The sequence below is a fragment of the Triturus cristatus genome, chromosome 12, assembly GCF_964204655.1.
Source record: "Triturus cristatus chromosome 12, aTriCri1.1, whole genome shotgun sequence".
In the NCBI taxonomy this organism is placed as follows: domain Eukaryota; kingdom Metazoa; phylum Chordata; class Amphibia; order Caudata; family Salamandridae; genus Triturus; species Triturus cristatus.
Genome location: NC_140595.1, coordinates 13,116,589 through 13,129,584, shown reverse-complemented (window position 1 = coordinate 13,129,584; position 12,996 = coordinate 13,116,589). Strand labels below are relative to the sequence as shown.

Below are 12,996 nucleotides of genomic sequence, written 5' to 3'. Positions count from 1 at the left end.
ACTCAAGTGTCCAATTCTTAGTTGGGATATTAATAAATTCGTACATCGAGAGGCCAGTTGTTCCAGCCTTCCAGGAGTTCCGAGAGTACAGAGTTGGTGAGCCCGAGAATCTTCACAGTCAAGTAAGCCAAGAATTTGCCCTGCTACAGCGCTAAGGAGACTGCCACTTTGGAGAAGCGCATTAGCCATTGTACCCTACCTTCCTAGCGTGCTTCCCTTCTCCTTTCCTTCCTCTCTATCCTTCCTTGTTCCTTCTTGCGCGTTCTTCCCTGAATCCACCTACCTTCACTAATTCAACGAGAACTGTTCAGATTTCAGGAAAAGAGACTTATGTGAGACTTCAATGAATTAAACAAACATCCCGAACCTTTATGAGAAAACCTAAGTGATAGGTCGAGCTTCCAATAAGGTAGGAGACGTCCCTTTCTCAGTTAATAGAGGAAAGGTAGAAAGTATTGTTGAGATTCTAATGTAGTGTCTTCCATGTGTGCTAGGAAGCTACAGTTCCAGAACAGTAGGAACTAGAGACCTCATTACAGAAGAGGAGCCTACACTCTAGCAATACCTGGTAGGACAGACAAGAAGTGTTTAGATATGTAATGAGCTGAACTGTTGTGTGTACTTGAATGCTTCTTTCCCCTTATGTGCATTAGAATCCAGAAGACAGGAAAACAGAAGACCAGGGAATTCAGGTCCAGCTCGAGTGTTTTTCTCTTCTCTGTCCAACTCCCCTTTCCCCCTGCTTAGAGCAGCTGCTAAACGCAGTGTGTTCTGAGAGGAAGGAATTGGGAATAAGCAGCTTCTGCCTCTGTGGAGAATCAACGGTCCTGACAAGGAGGAAGCAGGGGCTGATGAAAGAGAGGCAGGTGAACCGTTCCCCCACTTTCCTTTATTCTCCCTCCTCCGACCTCCCTATGCATGAGATGGGCCCATTTTTAGGGCGAGCCTAGAGCAGCGCATGCGCTACTTGCTCAACTTTAAGTAAGGGGGTTTTCAAAGTGCTACCCACAAGCTTTTCCTGGCCTAAAGCTTGCGTGCATGAGCGCGTGAACGCGCGCTGCCGCCATCTGCCTTTCTTATCGAGCCGTCATGGCTCATTAAGTGCTTTTGTGTGCAGCGCGTGTGCACAGAACTCCCTCCGCCTCTCTCTCCCGCTGCAGCCCCCATCTATGCATTCCGCGCGGCTAATGTTTGCTTTATTCAGCTGCATTGTTTCCACGCACGTTTATCTCCACCTGCAACAACACGGGAGAAGATGTAGCCTTGCGGCTAAAGCAGCCGACCTTGGAGCTGGGGAACCGGTTCGAGTGTCGGCATCAGCCCAGCTCCCTGTGCCTGCCAAATAAAGAATGTTATACACTCCATATTTACCACCCTTTGCAATGAACGTAACTGCGCTAATGTAAATCGCTCCAATACCTTCGGGTCAAGTTCGCTATATAAATCTGCAAAAAACAAACGAACAGCTGAACCACCAATTTACAATAATTTGTGCGTTTTCAAGCCCGCTTCTACAGCTCTTCGGGGCGGACATCCGGTGGTGCCGGAAGGGACGTCACCCAGAAAGTAACGTCACCTGCCTGTGCCAACATTTTTAGGAACATCCGAGGATCGAAGAGGTACTCGACATAGGAGAATAAATGCTTTTTTTTGCCCTTTTCAAATGCATTATTCAGCAACTAACGACTCGAAAATCTCGCATTCAGCCCGTTTCCGAATTGCTTTGAGGTAAAAGCTTGGTCAGCGAAATAGTGGGCTCGGATTGTTTCAGAAATGGTGGGCCCCCGGTAACTAATTGAGGGGATATTGGGTATTTGTCATTCTGGCATTTCATGGCGTCTACACTATTATTCCAATCTGCAGCAGTCTTCTTCATCATTTAATTGTGGCCTGACTCTGAGCATGCTTTTGTAAATAAGCACAATTACGTTTTATTTTACCTAAAACTAGTCAGCTCTGTTATTATTCTGATGGCTTTCATTGTCTTCAGTCTGCCTGATCCGTCCTTTATTTTGGTCGTGTTTATAAGATGACGCGCCTTGAGACAGGCAGGCAGAACGGTAAATTAATACGGCGTATTATTTCTTATTTATTAGGCTTACAGCTGTCTTTGTCCTGGATTTGTGCTCATTGTTGTTTTTCCGCCGTATTGCCTGTAGAACTGTATTTGTGCTCATTGTTGTTTTTTCCGCCGTATTGACTGTCTTTTTCCCGCCTGTTGCCGCCCTCCGTCTTCCCTCCCCGCTCCCCACTTCCCGCCACCACCGCTGACCCCGCCCCTTTTTTCCTTCTGTTCCCTCCCCGCTCCCGCCTCCCAGCTGCTCCGCCCACCCGCGCACTTGGCCATATATGGCGACCGTGCGACGCAGGTGAGTGGGACCTAGTTTTAGGACACCCCCGCGCCGCACGGCCACCAGCTGCTGCGTGTGCCCCCCCTTCCTTTGTGCCTCGCTGCCCGACTGCCGGCTCGTGACCACGCCCCCTCCTTCGAGCGGCGTGGTCCGTGATCAGCGCTCCTCTCCCTGTGCCCCTGGTTCTCTGCGCAGATTTGTATTTGTGCTTATTTGTGCTCATTGTTGTTTTTCCGCCGTATTGCCTGTAGAACTGTATTTGTGCTCATTGTTGTTTTTTCCGCCGTATTGACTGTCTTTTTCCCGCCTGTTGCCGCCCTCCGTCTTCCCTCCCCGCTTCCCGCCACCACCGCTGACCCCGCCCCTTTTTTCCTTCTGTTCCCTCCCCGCTCCCGCCTCCCAGCTGCTCCGCCCACCCGCGCACTTGGCCATATATGGCGACCGTGCGACGCAGGTGAGTGTGACCTAGTTTTAGGACACCCCCGCGCCGCACGGCCACCAGCTGCTGCGTGTGCCCCCCCTTCCTTTGTGCCTCGCTGCCCGACTGCCGGCTCGTGACCACGCCCCCTCCTCCGAGCGGCGTGGTCCGTGATCAGCGCTCCTCTCCCTGTGCCCCTGGTTCTCTGTGCAGACTTGTATTTGTGCTTATTTGTGCTCATTGTTGTTTTTCCGCCGTATTGCCTGTAGAACTGTATTTGTGCACATTGTTGTTTTTTCCGCCGTATTGACTGTCTTTTTCCCGCCTGTTGCCGCCCTCCGTCTTCCCTCCCCGCTCCCCGCTTCCCGCCACCACCGCTGACCCCGCCCCTTTTTTCCTTCTGTTCCCTCCCCGCTCCCGCCTCCCAGCTGCTCCGCCCACCCGCGCACTTGGCCATATATGGCGACCGTGCGACGCAGGTGAGTGTGACCTAGTTTTAGGACACCCCCGCGCCGCACGGCCACCAGCTGCTGCGTGTGCCCCCCCTTCCTTTGTGCCTCGCTGCCCGACTGCCGGCTCGTGACCACGCCCCCTCCTTCGAGCGGCGTGGTCCGTGATCAGCGCTCCTCTCCCTGTGCCCCTGGTTCTCTGTGCAGACTTGTATTTGTGCTTATTTGTGCTCATTGTTGTTTTTCCACCGTATTGCCTGTAGAACTGTATTTGTGCTCATTGTTGTTTTTTCCGCCGTATTGACTGTCTTTTTCCCGCCTGTTGCCGCCCTCCGTCTTCCCTCCCCGCTCCCCGCTTCCCGCCACCACCGCTGACCCCGCCCCTTTTTTCCTTCGGTTCCCTCCCGCCTCCCAGCTGCTCCGCCCACCCGCGCACTTCGCCATATATGGCGACCGTGCGAACGCGCAGCGGTCACGCGCAGCGGGCGCGCCGATTGTGCGCCGAAGGCGCGCCAAAGGCAAGCCCGTCTACGCCCGTCCGCGCCTGGACCGCGCCCAGTGCCAGGACCCCTGGCCCACGAGGACCCCGGCCAACCCGCCTGACGTACACCGCCGCCACCCTCAGCGCACTCAACACCGGTCGACTCCCAGGATGCTACCAAGCCACCCCACGACGCACCCACGGACCCTTCAGCTGCCACGCCTGCAAGTTCACCTGCATCCAGACCTGCCTCGCCAAGCCGAAGCCAAACACCAGCAGCAACCACCTCAAGTGCATCCTGCTCAACACCCGCTCCGTCCACAGACACGCCATCGAACTCTGGAACCTCCTAGACGCCACAGCCCCTGACGTTGCCTTCATCACGGAGACCTGGATGAACGCCTCCTCAGCGCCCGACATCGCCATCCCAGAAGGCTACAAGATCACCCGGAGGGACCGCAACGCCAACCAGGTGGGAGGAGGCATCGCCATCATCCACAAGAACACCATCCGCATCACGACCAGCACCGACAACACCCCACCCTCCGCCGAACACCTGCATTTCCAGATTCACACCGACCCGAAGACCACCCTCAGAGGCACCCTGATCTACCGACCTCCGGGACCACGCACTCAATTCAGCGAGGACATCGCCGACTTCGTCAGCCCGCACGCCCTCCCCTCCGCTGACTACATCCTCCTGGGGGACTTCAACTTCCACCTGGAGAACAACAACGACTGCAACACCAGCACCCTGCTCGACAACCTCGCCAACCTTGGACTCAAGCAGCTGGTGTCCACCCCCACCCACCTTGCCGGACACACACTCGACGCCATCTTCTCATCCAGCAAAGACATCGCCTTCAGCCACGCCACAGAACTCCACTGGACGGACCACAGATGCATCCACTTCACCTTCAGTAGAACGACGATCCACCACCACTAGCAACAGGTTGCCCGAAGAAGCTGGAACAAGACCACAGCCGACCAGCTCGCAGCTTCCCTGAGCCAGCACCCTCCGGCCAGCTCAGAGAACCCCAGCCAGGCCGCCGACAACCTCTCGAAGTGGATCAGCAAATGCGCAGACGAACTCGCCCCTCTGAGGACCCCGCCCAGCAGACCCGGCAATAAGGGAGCCCCATGGTTCACCGACGAACTGCCGAGCTCCAAGAAGAACTGCCGAGCCCTCGAGAAAGCCTGGAGAAAGGAACCCAAGCCGGACAACAGGACCACCCTCAAGCTCGCCACCCGGAAACACCACCAATTGATCCGCACCGCCAAGAAAACTGCATTCAAGAACCGACTGGACAACAACGCACACAACTGCAAGGAACTCTTCAACATCGTGAAAGAGCTCTCCAACCCCAACGCCGGAAACAACGACATCACCCCATCGCAAGACCTCTGCAACTCCCTCGCCTCCTACTTCCACAACAAGATCGCGGACATACACAACAGCTTCAGCACTCAACCGACGCACGCCACGACCGCAGCAACGCCACCCACCACCACCCTCCGCGCCTGGACCCCGGTCAACACCGAAGACACCGTCCACATGATGAACTCCGTCCACTCCGGATCTCCGACCGACCCCTGCCCTCACCACGTCTTCAACAAAGCCGACGCTGTCATCGCACCCCACCTGCGGGACATCATCAACACCTCATTCAACACCGCCACCTTCCCCGAGAGCTGGAAGCACGCCGAACTCAGCGCTCTACTCAAGAAACCTACAGCAGACCCCACCGAACTCAAGAATTACCGCCCCATCTCTCTACTCCCGTTTCCAGCCAAAGTCATCGAAAAGACCGTCAACAAACAGCTGGCCGCCTTCCTCGAGACGAACGGATCCCTCGACCCATCGCAGTCCGGATTCCGTGCCAACCACAGCACCGAGACCGCCCTCATCGCCGCCACTGACGACATCCGAGCCCTGATGGACAACGGAGAAACAGCGGCCCTCATCCTCCTAGAACTCTCCGCGGCTTTTGACACCGCACCCTAGTGCAGCGCCTCAGCAACGTCGGAATCGACGGAAGAACACAGAGTCCGCCTACCACCGTACAAGTCAGAGGCCACCGAAGTCATCTGCGGCATCCCTCAAGGATCCTCGCTGAGCCCTACTCTCTTCAACGTCTACATGAGCCCCCTCGCGGCCATCGCACGCCAACACAACCTCAACATAATCTCCTACGCCGACGACACCCAGCTGATCCTCTCCCTGACCAACGACCCCGCCGCCGCCAGAGCCAACCTGCAGGAAGGGATGAGAGAGGTAGCCGAGTGGATGACGACGAGCCGCCTGAAACTGAACTCAGATAAGACGGAGGTCCTCATCCTGGGCTCCTCGCCCTCCGCCTGGGACGACTCCTGGTGGCCCCCCGCCCTGGGCACCGCACCCAAACCGACGGACCACGCACGCAACCTGGGTTTCATCCTGGACTCCTCCCTCTCCATGACCAGGCAAGTCAACGCCGTCTCCTCGTCGTGCTTCAACATCCTGCGCATGCTTCGGAAGATCTTCTGGTGGATCCCCACAGAGACCAGGAAGACCGTCACCCAGGCCCTCGTCACCAGCCGACTGGACTACGGCAACGCACTCTACGCCGGAACCACCGCCAAGATCCAGAAGAGACTCCAGCGCATCCAGAACGCCTCAGCCAGACTCATCCTCGACATCCCACGACACAGCCACATCTCCGGACACCTAAGAGACCTGCACTGGCTCCCGGTCAACAAGAGAATCACCTTCCGCCTCCTTACCCACGCACACAAAGCTCTCCACGATCAAGGCCCGAGCTATCTCAACAACCGCATCAACTTCTACGCTCCCAAACGCCACCTCCGATCTGCCAGCCACGCCTTCGCCGCCGTCCCACGCATCCGCAGAGCCACTACAGGAGGAAGGTCCTTCTCCTACCTGGCCGCCAAGACCTGGAACTCCCTCCCGGCCGACCTGCGCCTGACCCAAGACCACCTTTCCTTCAGGAAGAAGCTCAAGACCTGGCTGTTCGAGCAGTAGCGGCCCCCCCCCCCCCCCCCCCAGCGCCTTGAGACCCTACGGGTAGGTAGTGCGCTCTATAAATGTCTTTGATTGATTGATTGACTGACTCTTTACTACGTTCTGCAGTGAGTCATTGTCTTTAGTATTCTGTACAGCATGTACTGCATTTAATATTTACAGTATGCACGGGAGTACATATATACTGTTTGGTACAGTATGAAATTCAGTCATTATTTAGTATAATACACAGTGGATTATACGTTGACGATATTACTGCAGTATGCCCGGCGGTTAATATTTTTTTGCTGCTTGCACTGGAATATATTTACTACAATATACCCTGCAGTCAGTATTTACTTCAGTGTATGCTAGACTAGATTATATTTACACCATGTAGTACAATGCGCACTGCAGTCAATATTTTCCACAGCACACACTGCAGAATCTTTACAGTATTTACTACATTGCGCACCACAGTCCGTATTTACCAGCCTTTGCAATGAATTCCACGGTGCTGCAGGGACTTTAAACAAGCATTGGCATAGCCAATAGGTCTCGCTTTTGGGACCTTATAAGTATTTAGTTATGCAGCACAATATACTTGGTGCAACAACAACTGTTGCATAGCTAAACACTTATAAGGTCCCAAAGGCGAGACCTATTGGCTATGCCAATGCTTGTTAAAGAAGCATCCGAGGAGTTAAATGCCCTGGTGATAAGAGAACCTCCTCTGACCAATGAGAATCCACCTAGGGGGCTGTCATCTGCCCACCCTCAGAGGCCCAGAAGCCCCCAGTAGATAAAGACACCGCTAGTGCCATCACCCCACTACCACGTGGCCAATCAGAGCCCCGCTCTCACTCGGGAGCCAATGAATGACACCTGGAGGGCTCACCTGGCTGCATCCTCTCCAGCGCCCCCCTGCCTCATGGAAGCCTGGGATTGGCCACGACTGTCACGTGACCGCAGTAGGCGTGGCCTGGAGTTACCGGAGTGCCTGTGATGCGCCCAAAGGTGGCCACGTGACCAGGTGTCTCACCTGCACTTTAGGTTTAAAGATGGGCGGAGGGCCTGGTGCTCTGGCTTCACTCTGTAAGTTGGTTTGTAGCGCCTGTGGGTGTTGTAAGTTGTGCTCTTCCTCGGGGCTGTAGGAGTCGTGCTTCTCTGCTGTAAGTATTGTCTCTGTTCTTGTGTAAGTTTTTTTTATCGGTTCTGTTTCTCCCCGGGTGACTTTAGTGTCCGCACTTATCTTGTTAGGTCGAGGACTACCGGTCTGCCGAAGGCAGAACCGGAAGTCGAGATTTAATGTTTCCTAGAGTGGCTCCTTAGCCCGCCTCTCTTTTTGCCTCTCCTCCATTGGCTGGCTTCCTAAACGGAGGCCCGCCATTGGAGGAGAGAGCCGTCCCTCCAAACAGGCTCCGTCTTTTTCAGATTCGGGGGCGTGTTCCTTGCTGTTCTTTCCACTTTTTAGCCACGCCCTTTTAGAACAGCAGGAACACGCCCCCGAATCCGAAAAAGTTTCGGAGCTTCCATCCGCCATTGTTTTGCTGTCCTCTGGCCGTGAGGATCTTCGTGCTGTTGTGAGTATAGTTGGCGGCGCTGCCCTTCGATGAGCAGGGATCCGCACAGTGCCTTGGACGCCTTTCCCCCTTGTTAGACTCTCTCTGTAGGTGGGGCCCCTTACAGCTAGTAATCACTCCCGACATGAGACATAGCGTGTGCGAACACCATGTCACTCGGACAGCACCACTGACTGAGCGGTGCCTTGCAGCTTTGCGCAAAAAGGTCGCGAATCCGAATTAACTCATTGGTTCGATTGGAGACTCACCCTGTGAACAGCCTTGAAGCACACACAATGGTCTGCACCGATTGTTTCACCGAAGTGTCACGCTTGGAGCATTAGTTGTTTTAATAGCCCCGTTGGCTTTAACGGAGGCTCGCACCGGGGAATCGCCGTCATTATGACAAAAATATCTGGCCTCTAAATTCATCTAGGGATATAGACAAAAGTTTCGAGGCGTGCGTATCCTTGCTATGTGTTTTAGCTACCCAAGGCCAGGGGGAGGGGTGGGGGCTGGCTTGAGGAGGGAGGGGGCTGGTGAACCTGTTGAACTGCTGAGTTTGAAACCAGAGAGCACGAAAGCCGAGTCCGGCTCTCAATCCGGAACAAAGGTTGTTTTCGGGTAGAAACCCCTCTTCGGGACCACACAGAGGTAAGGACACTCGCGCCCGGGGCTCTTAATAATTGCACATGTATTCGGACCTGTACAGCCACGCTGTTAGGATGTTTTGCGTTCTCAGTGCTTGGCGTGGTTTATTCCATTCAGTAGGAATGTGGTTCTCTCTCTCTCCTTTTAGTTGTTTTTAATTATCGTATGTGTTTTTAAACTACCATGGACGTTGTTTGCTCGGTACAAATGGCGGTGGGCTGTGTTAACCTGTTGGGTAGCAGAGACATGAAAGATTTGGTTGGTGTAGTTGATAAGGTTCGAGTCTCGGCGATGACTCCACATCCTGTGATTTTGGGCAAATCATTTAATCTCCCCGTGCCTACCAAAAATGAATGTATCTGTGTGTAATGAGATTGCTGCTCGTGTAAAGCGCTCCAATACCTCCGGATCGAGTTCGCGCTATATAAAACTGAAGAAAAAACTCCCTTGCATGCATTAACTAAAACTCTCAATGAGTGCGCGCAGTTTTGGGTCGCTTTCTTGCCCTTTCGGTGATACTAGAACATACATGCCAACATCTTAAAACTAGCAAGAGGCACATTTTGGAGAAAAAAAATCGAGTTCAGCATTGTTTCTCGGCGCTTTGGCGGTATGTCAGAACACCGAGGCTAATAATATAGACATGTATTGACCCCCACGAGATCGACGACTATTATATGGTTCGGATCACCATACTTGTGGAGTGAAGAGTCACTATTTTACCTCTCCGGTGAGGGAGTGGCCGCCTGGCCATTGGAAGGATGACGTGCGTCAGCCTCTGCTCCCCAGAGAGTCTCTGTACCCCCAGCCAGCCTCTGTAGATGCAGTACCCAGCCAGTCAGCACGTCCCTGCACCCTCAGCCAATCTCAGCGCTACCAGTCTCTGTACCCAGCCAGTCTCTGTACCCTGCCAATCTTTGTATTCGAACCAGTGACCGCATTCCCGGCCAATTCTCGTAGCCACAGCCCTGCGATTCTTCAGCACAAATATAATGAAGTCCATGTTCTCCACTTTAGAACACAATTAAAAAGTAAATGTAAGTACTGTAACACTTATTTGTATTCGTGAATGAGCTCAGAGCAAATGCACTTTCAACTACTTCTCTCTCTAAAAAGATCACTACCTCACTCTCTCACTCCCTCACTCTCTATATCACAACTTCACTCTCTCTCTAACTCACTACATCACTCACTCACTCTCTATCTCTCTACCTCACTCTTTCTATCTCACTAACTCACTTTCACTGTCTCTTTCACTACCTCTCTCTATCTCACTACATCACAACACCACTCTGCTTACATCTCACTACCTCACAACATCCCTCTCCCTCACTACATCACTGTTTCACTACCTCACTCTCTCTCACTACATAACTCTCTCTACCTCACTACTCCACTCTATCTCACTACCTCACTATCTCACAACTTCTCTCTCTCAAAACATCACTACCTCACTCTCTAGCTCACACCCTCACAACTTCACTCTCTCACTCACTACCTCAATCACTCTCTATCTCACTACCTCACTCTTTCTATCTCACTAACTCACTTTCACTCTCTCTTTCACTACCTCTCTCTCTATCTCACTACATCACAACATCACTCTATGCTTATATATCACTACCTCACAACATCCCTCTCCCTCACTACCTCACTCTCTCTATCTCACTACCTCACTCTCTATCTACCTCACTCTCTATCTCACTACCTCACTCTCTATCTACCTCACTCTCTCTCACTACCTCACTCTCTATTTCAATACCTCACTCTCTCTCTCTCTCACTACCTCACTCTCTCTCTGCTAATGCAATAGGTATCACATATGCAAAAAAAGCTAATGCCAATAGAAATGACAATGCCATTTATTTAGGGATACAAAAATGATAAAAAAATAATGAGCAATACCAATAGCTCTACCTATAATATTGCCGAGACCATTGCATTGTAAATGCTTGTTTTTTGTTTTCGGCCTCTGGTGCTCGTCTCCTGCTCGGGGAGCGGGTGAAGAGGGGCCGTGTTTGGGGGAGCGGGCGAGCGCAGCTGGTATGTTTGTTTTTCTCTTCTCTTTCTGGGACTGGAGATGTTTTTTGACCCGGTAATGTTTGTCTTTGAGTTGCTATCATTCATATCCCCCCCCCCCCCTCGAATTAATTATTACTTCTCTTATTTGTCTCGAAGTTTTAGTATTTCACGTTCTTATATTGTGGTGTACATCATAAAAAGGTGTATGTTTTCTCCAATGCTAATTGCGTAGTCTTTTTTATTTATCTTTTAAATGTTTTAAGAAAACCGGATTGTGGTCTGGAAATCGAAGTTCAACTTAATAAACTGCAATAACTCACATGGAAAAAAATATGCCCTGGAAAGAGCGAGGGGTCTGGGAGAACTGGAGTCCTTCAAACTTTCTGCGAAGTACTATGGTAGGTAAAATTATTTTTATTTCGAACTTACGGTTCCGCTGCAGCGGTGTCGAGTCTCGCAAGGAGAGTGAATCTCGGGGGTAAACGGAAAGGCTGCTTTCCTTCAGTTTGCAATGCTTGTTTTTGGAACATGTGTTAAAGGTGAAAGAGGGAACATTGTATAGAATGAAGGCTTTACGATTGGAGAGTGTTTTTGTGCGGGTTTAAATTGAAGTCAGTTGAATGATTGTATGGTGCAGTGACGCTCTTTGGTGTTTACTTCTTCTCTCCTCCACCAGGTGATTCCTGAAGTTTGAAGTCTGGCTCCAAGGTGAGGTACCACCAATGCTTGTTAAGGTGGAGCTCAAATGAGGGCGGGGGGGGGGGGGGGCTTCTGTAAGGGCACTTATCAGAGGGAAGAGACTCCTTGGAGCAGAGTTCAGGGACCGGATGTGTGACTTCTAACTGGGAAAGGCGCTTCGAGGGCGCGGAACGCTATATCCATTTGGGAAGATGGTGCCCAGAGGGTTTCTGCTGCTGTTGGTGTTTGCTCCTGGGGAGGAATGGACCTGAAAGATCAGAGTTTCCGTATATCACTTACGTCTTCAGGCTGTTGGACAAATATTCCTTGTTTAGGGGTTCTGTTCTCGCTTTGCACCTGTACAAGGGTCACAGTTGGTAGGCTGTTTTGTGTAGGGGTCACACTTGTCTCTATCCAAGAGAGGGGTTTCTTGGGTCTCGGTGGGAGCGCTTCTGAGGTTCCGTGTCTTTTCTTTACAATGCACTCCATCTTTATTCTATTTTTGTCTCCATGCAGGCTTGTAGCTGGTTCTTTGTCTCCTGTAGCTTCTCATCCTGTGTGATCCACTGGAAGAGTCTTCAGTGTGGTGGGCACAGCTGTGGCCCCCCCTGGTGCAGGGTCTGAACTTCTTGAATCTCTGAAGCAGATCCCCTAAGCAGGGGAAAGTACCCTACTCAACTGAACACCTGTACCCAACTATCTACCAAAATGCATTTGGTTGGGTGGGGTGTAACAACCCCTCCTGAATCTACGCCCGTGCGTTTGCTCTCGGAGTGGGGTTGATTAGGAATGCAGGTTGGGACGGTACCAAAAGCAGGGACCCGACCAGACTTGGCTATGTAATGATGGATACAACTGTGTCTTAAGTTGTCTTGATAGTTCTGTTTTATAGGGATGCGAGGCGTTACAAGACCCTAGCATCCTGTGCTCTTGTGGGCCTTCTAGCAATAGCTTCTGGGGCATTGTTACCAACGTTTGTGTTCCAATCGTTCTGATGGACCCACTCGACTTGTCTTTATATATTAGGAGTACGCTTTGACATGCATACCCAACATTTTTCAATCGTTACGCTGCACTTTGCAGCTCCCTGGTCGTGTCTGCCCCTTGTGAGAACTGTTGAAGGGCAGTCTGCAATCTGTTGAATCACTGCTACTCTGGCGCTTTTCCCCTGATCGTAGTTTTTTTATGCCTGGATGGTAGTAACGCGCAGTCTTTCATGGAGCGATAACTGAGTAGATTTGAACATGCGCCATATTTTTCAAGGCTTCTATAAGGGAGATGGAAGCGCTGAGAGGCTGACTTGGTTGTTTGAGGACAATGTTAAACATTGTTTTCCTAGAATATTTAAGCCGGGCCTGGTGTTGTGAAGCAGCTGCTTGTGGA

At 52.0% G+C, this 12,996-nt stretch overlaps 1 long non-coding RNA gene across 1 annotated transcript; it reads left to right on the top strand.

Moving 5' to 3' along the window:
- Positions 1-11,216: 11,216 nt before the first annotated feature.
- LOC146772186 (uncharacterized) lies at positions 11,217-12,490 on the top strand. The gene is made up of 3 exons (XR_014972063.1): positions 11,217-11,333; positions 11,612-11,643; positions 12,130-12,490. It is a non-coding gene; the product is annotated as an uncharacterized LOC146772186 (long non-coding RNA).
- Positions 12,491-12,996: the final 506 nt, after the last annotated feature.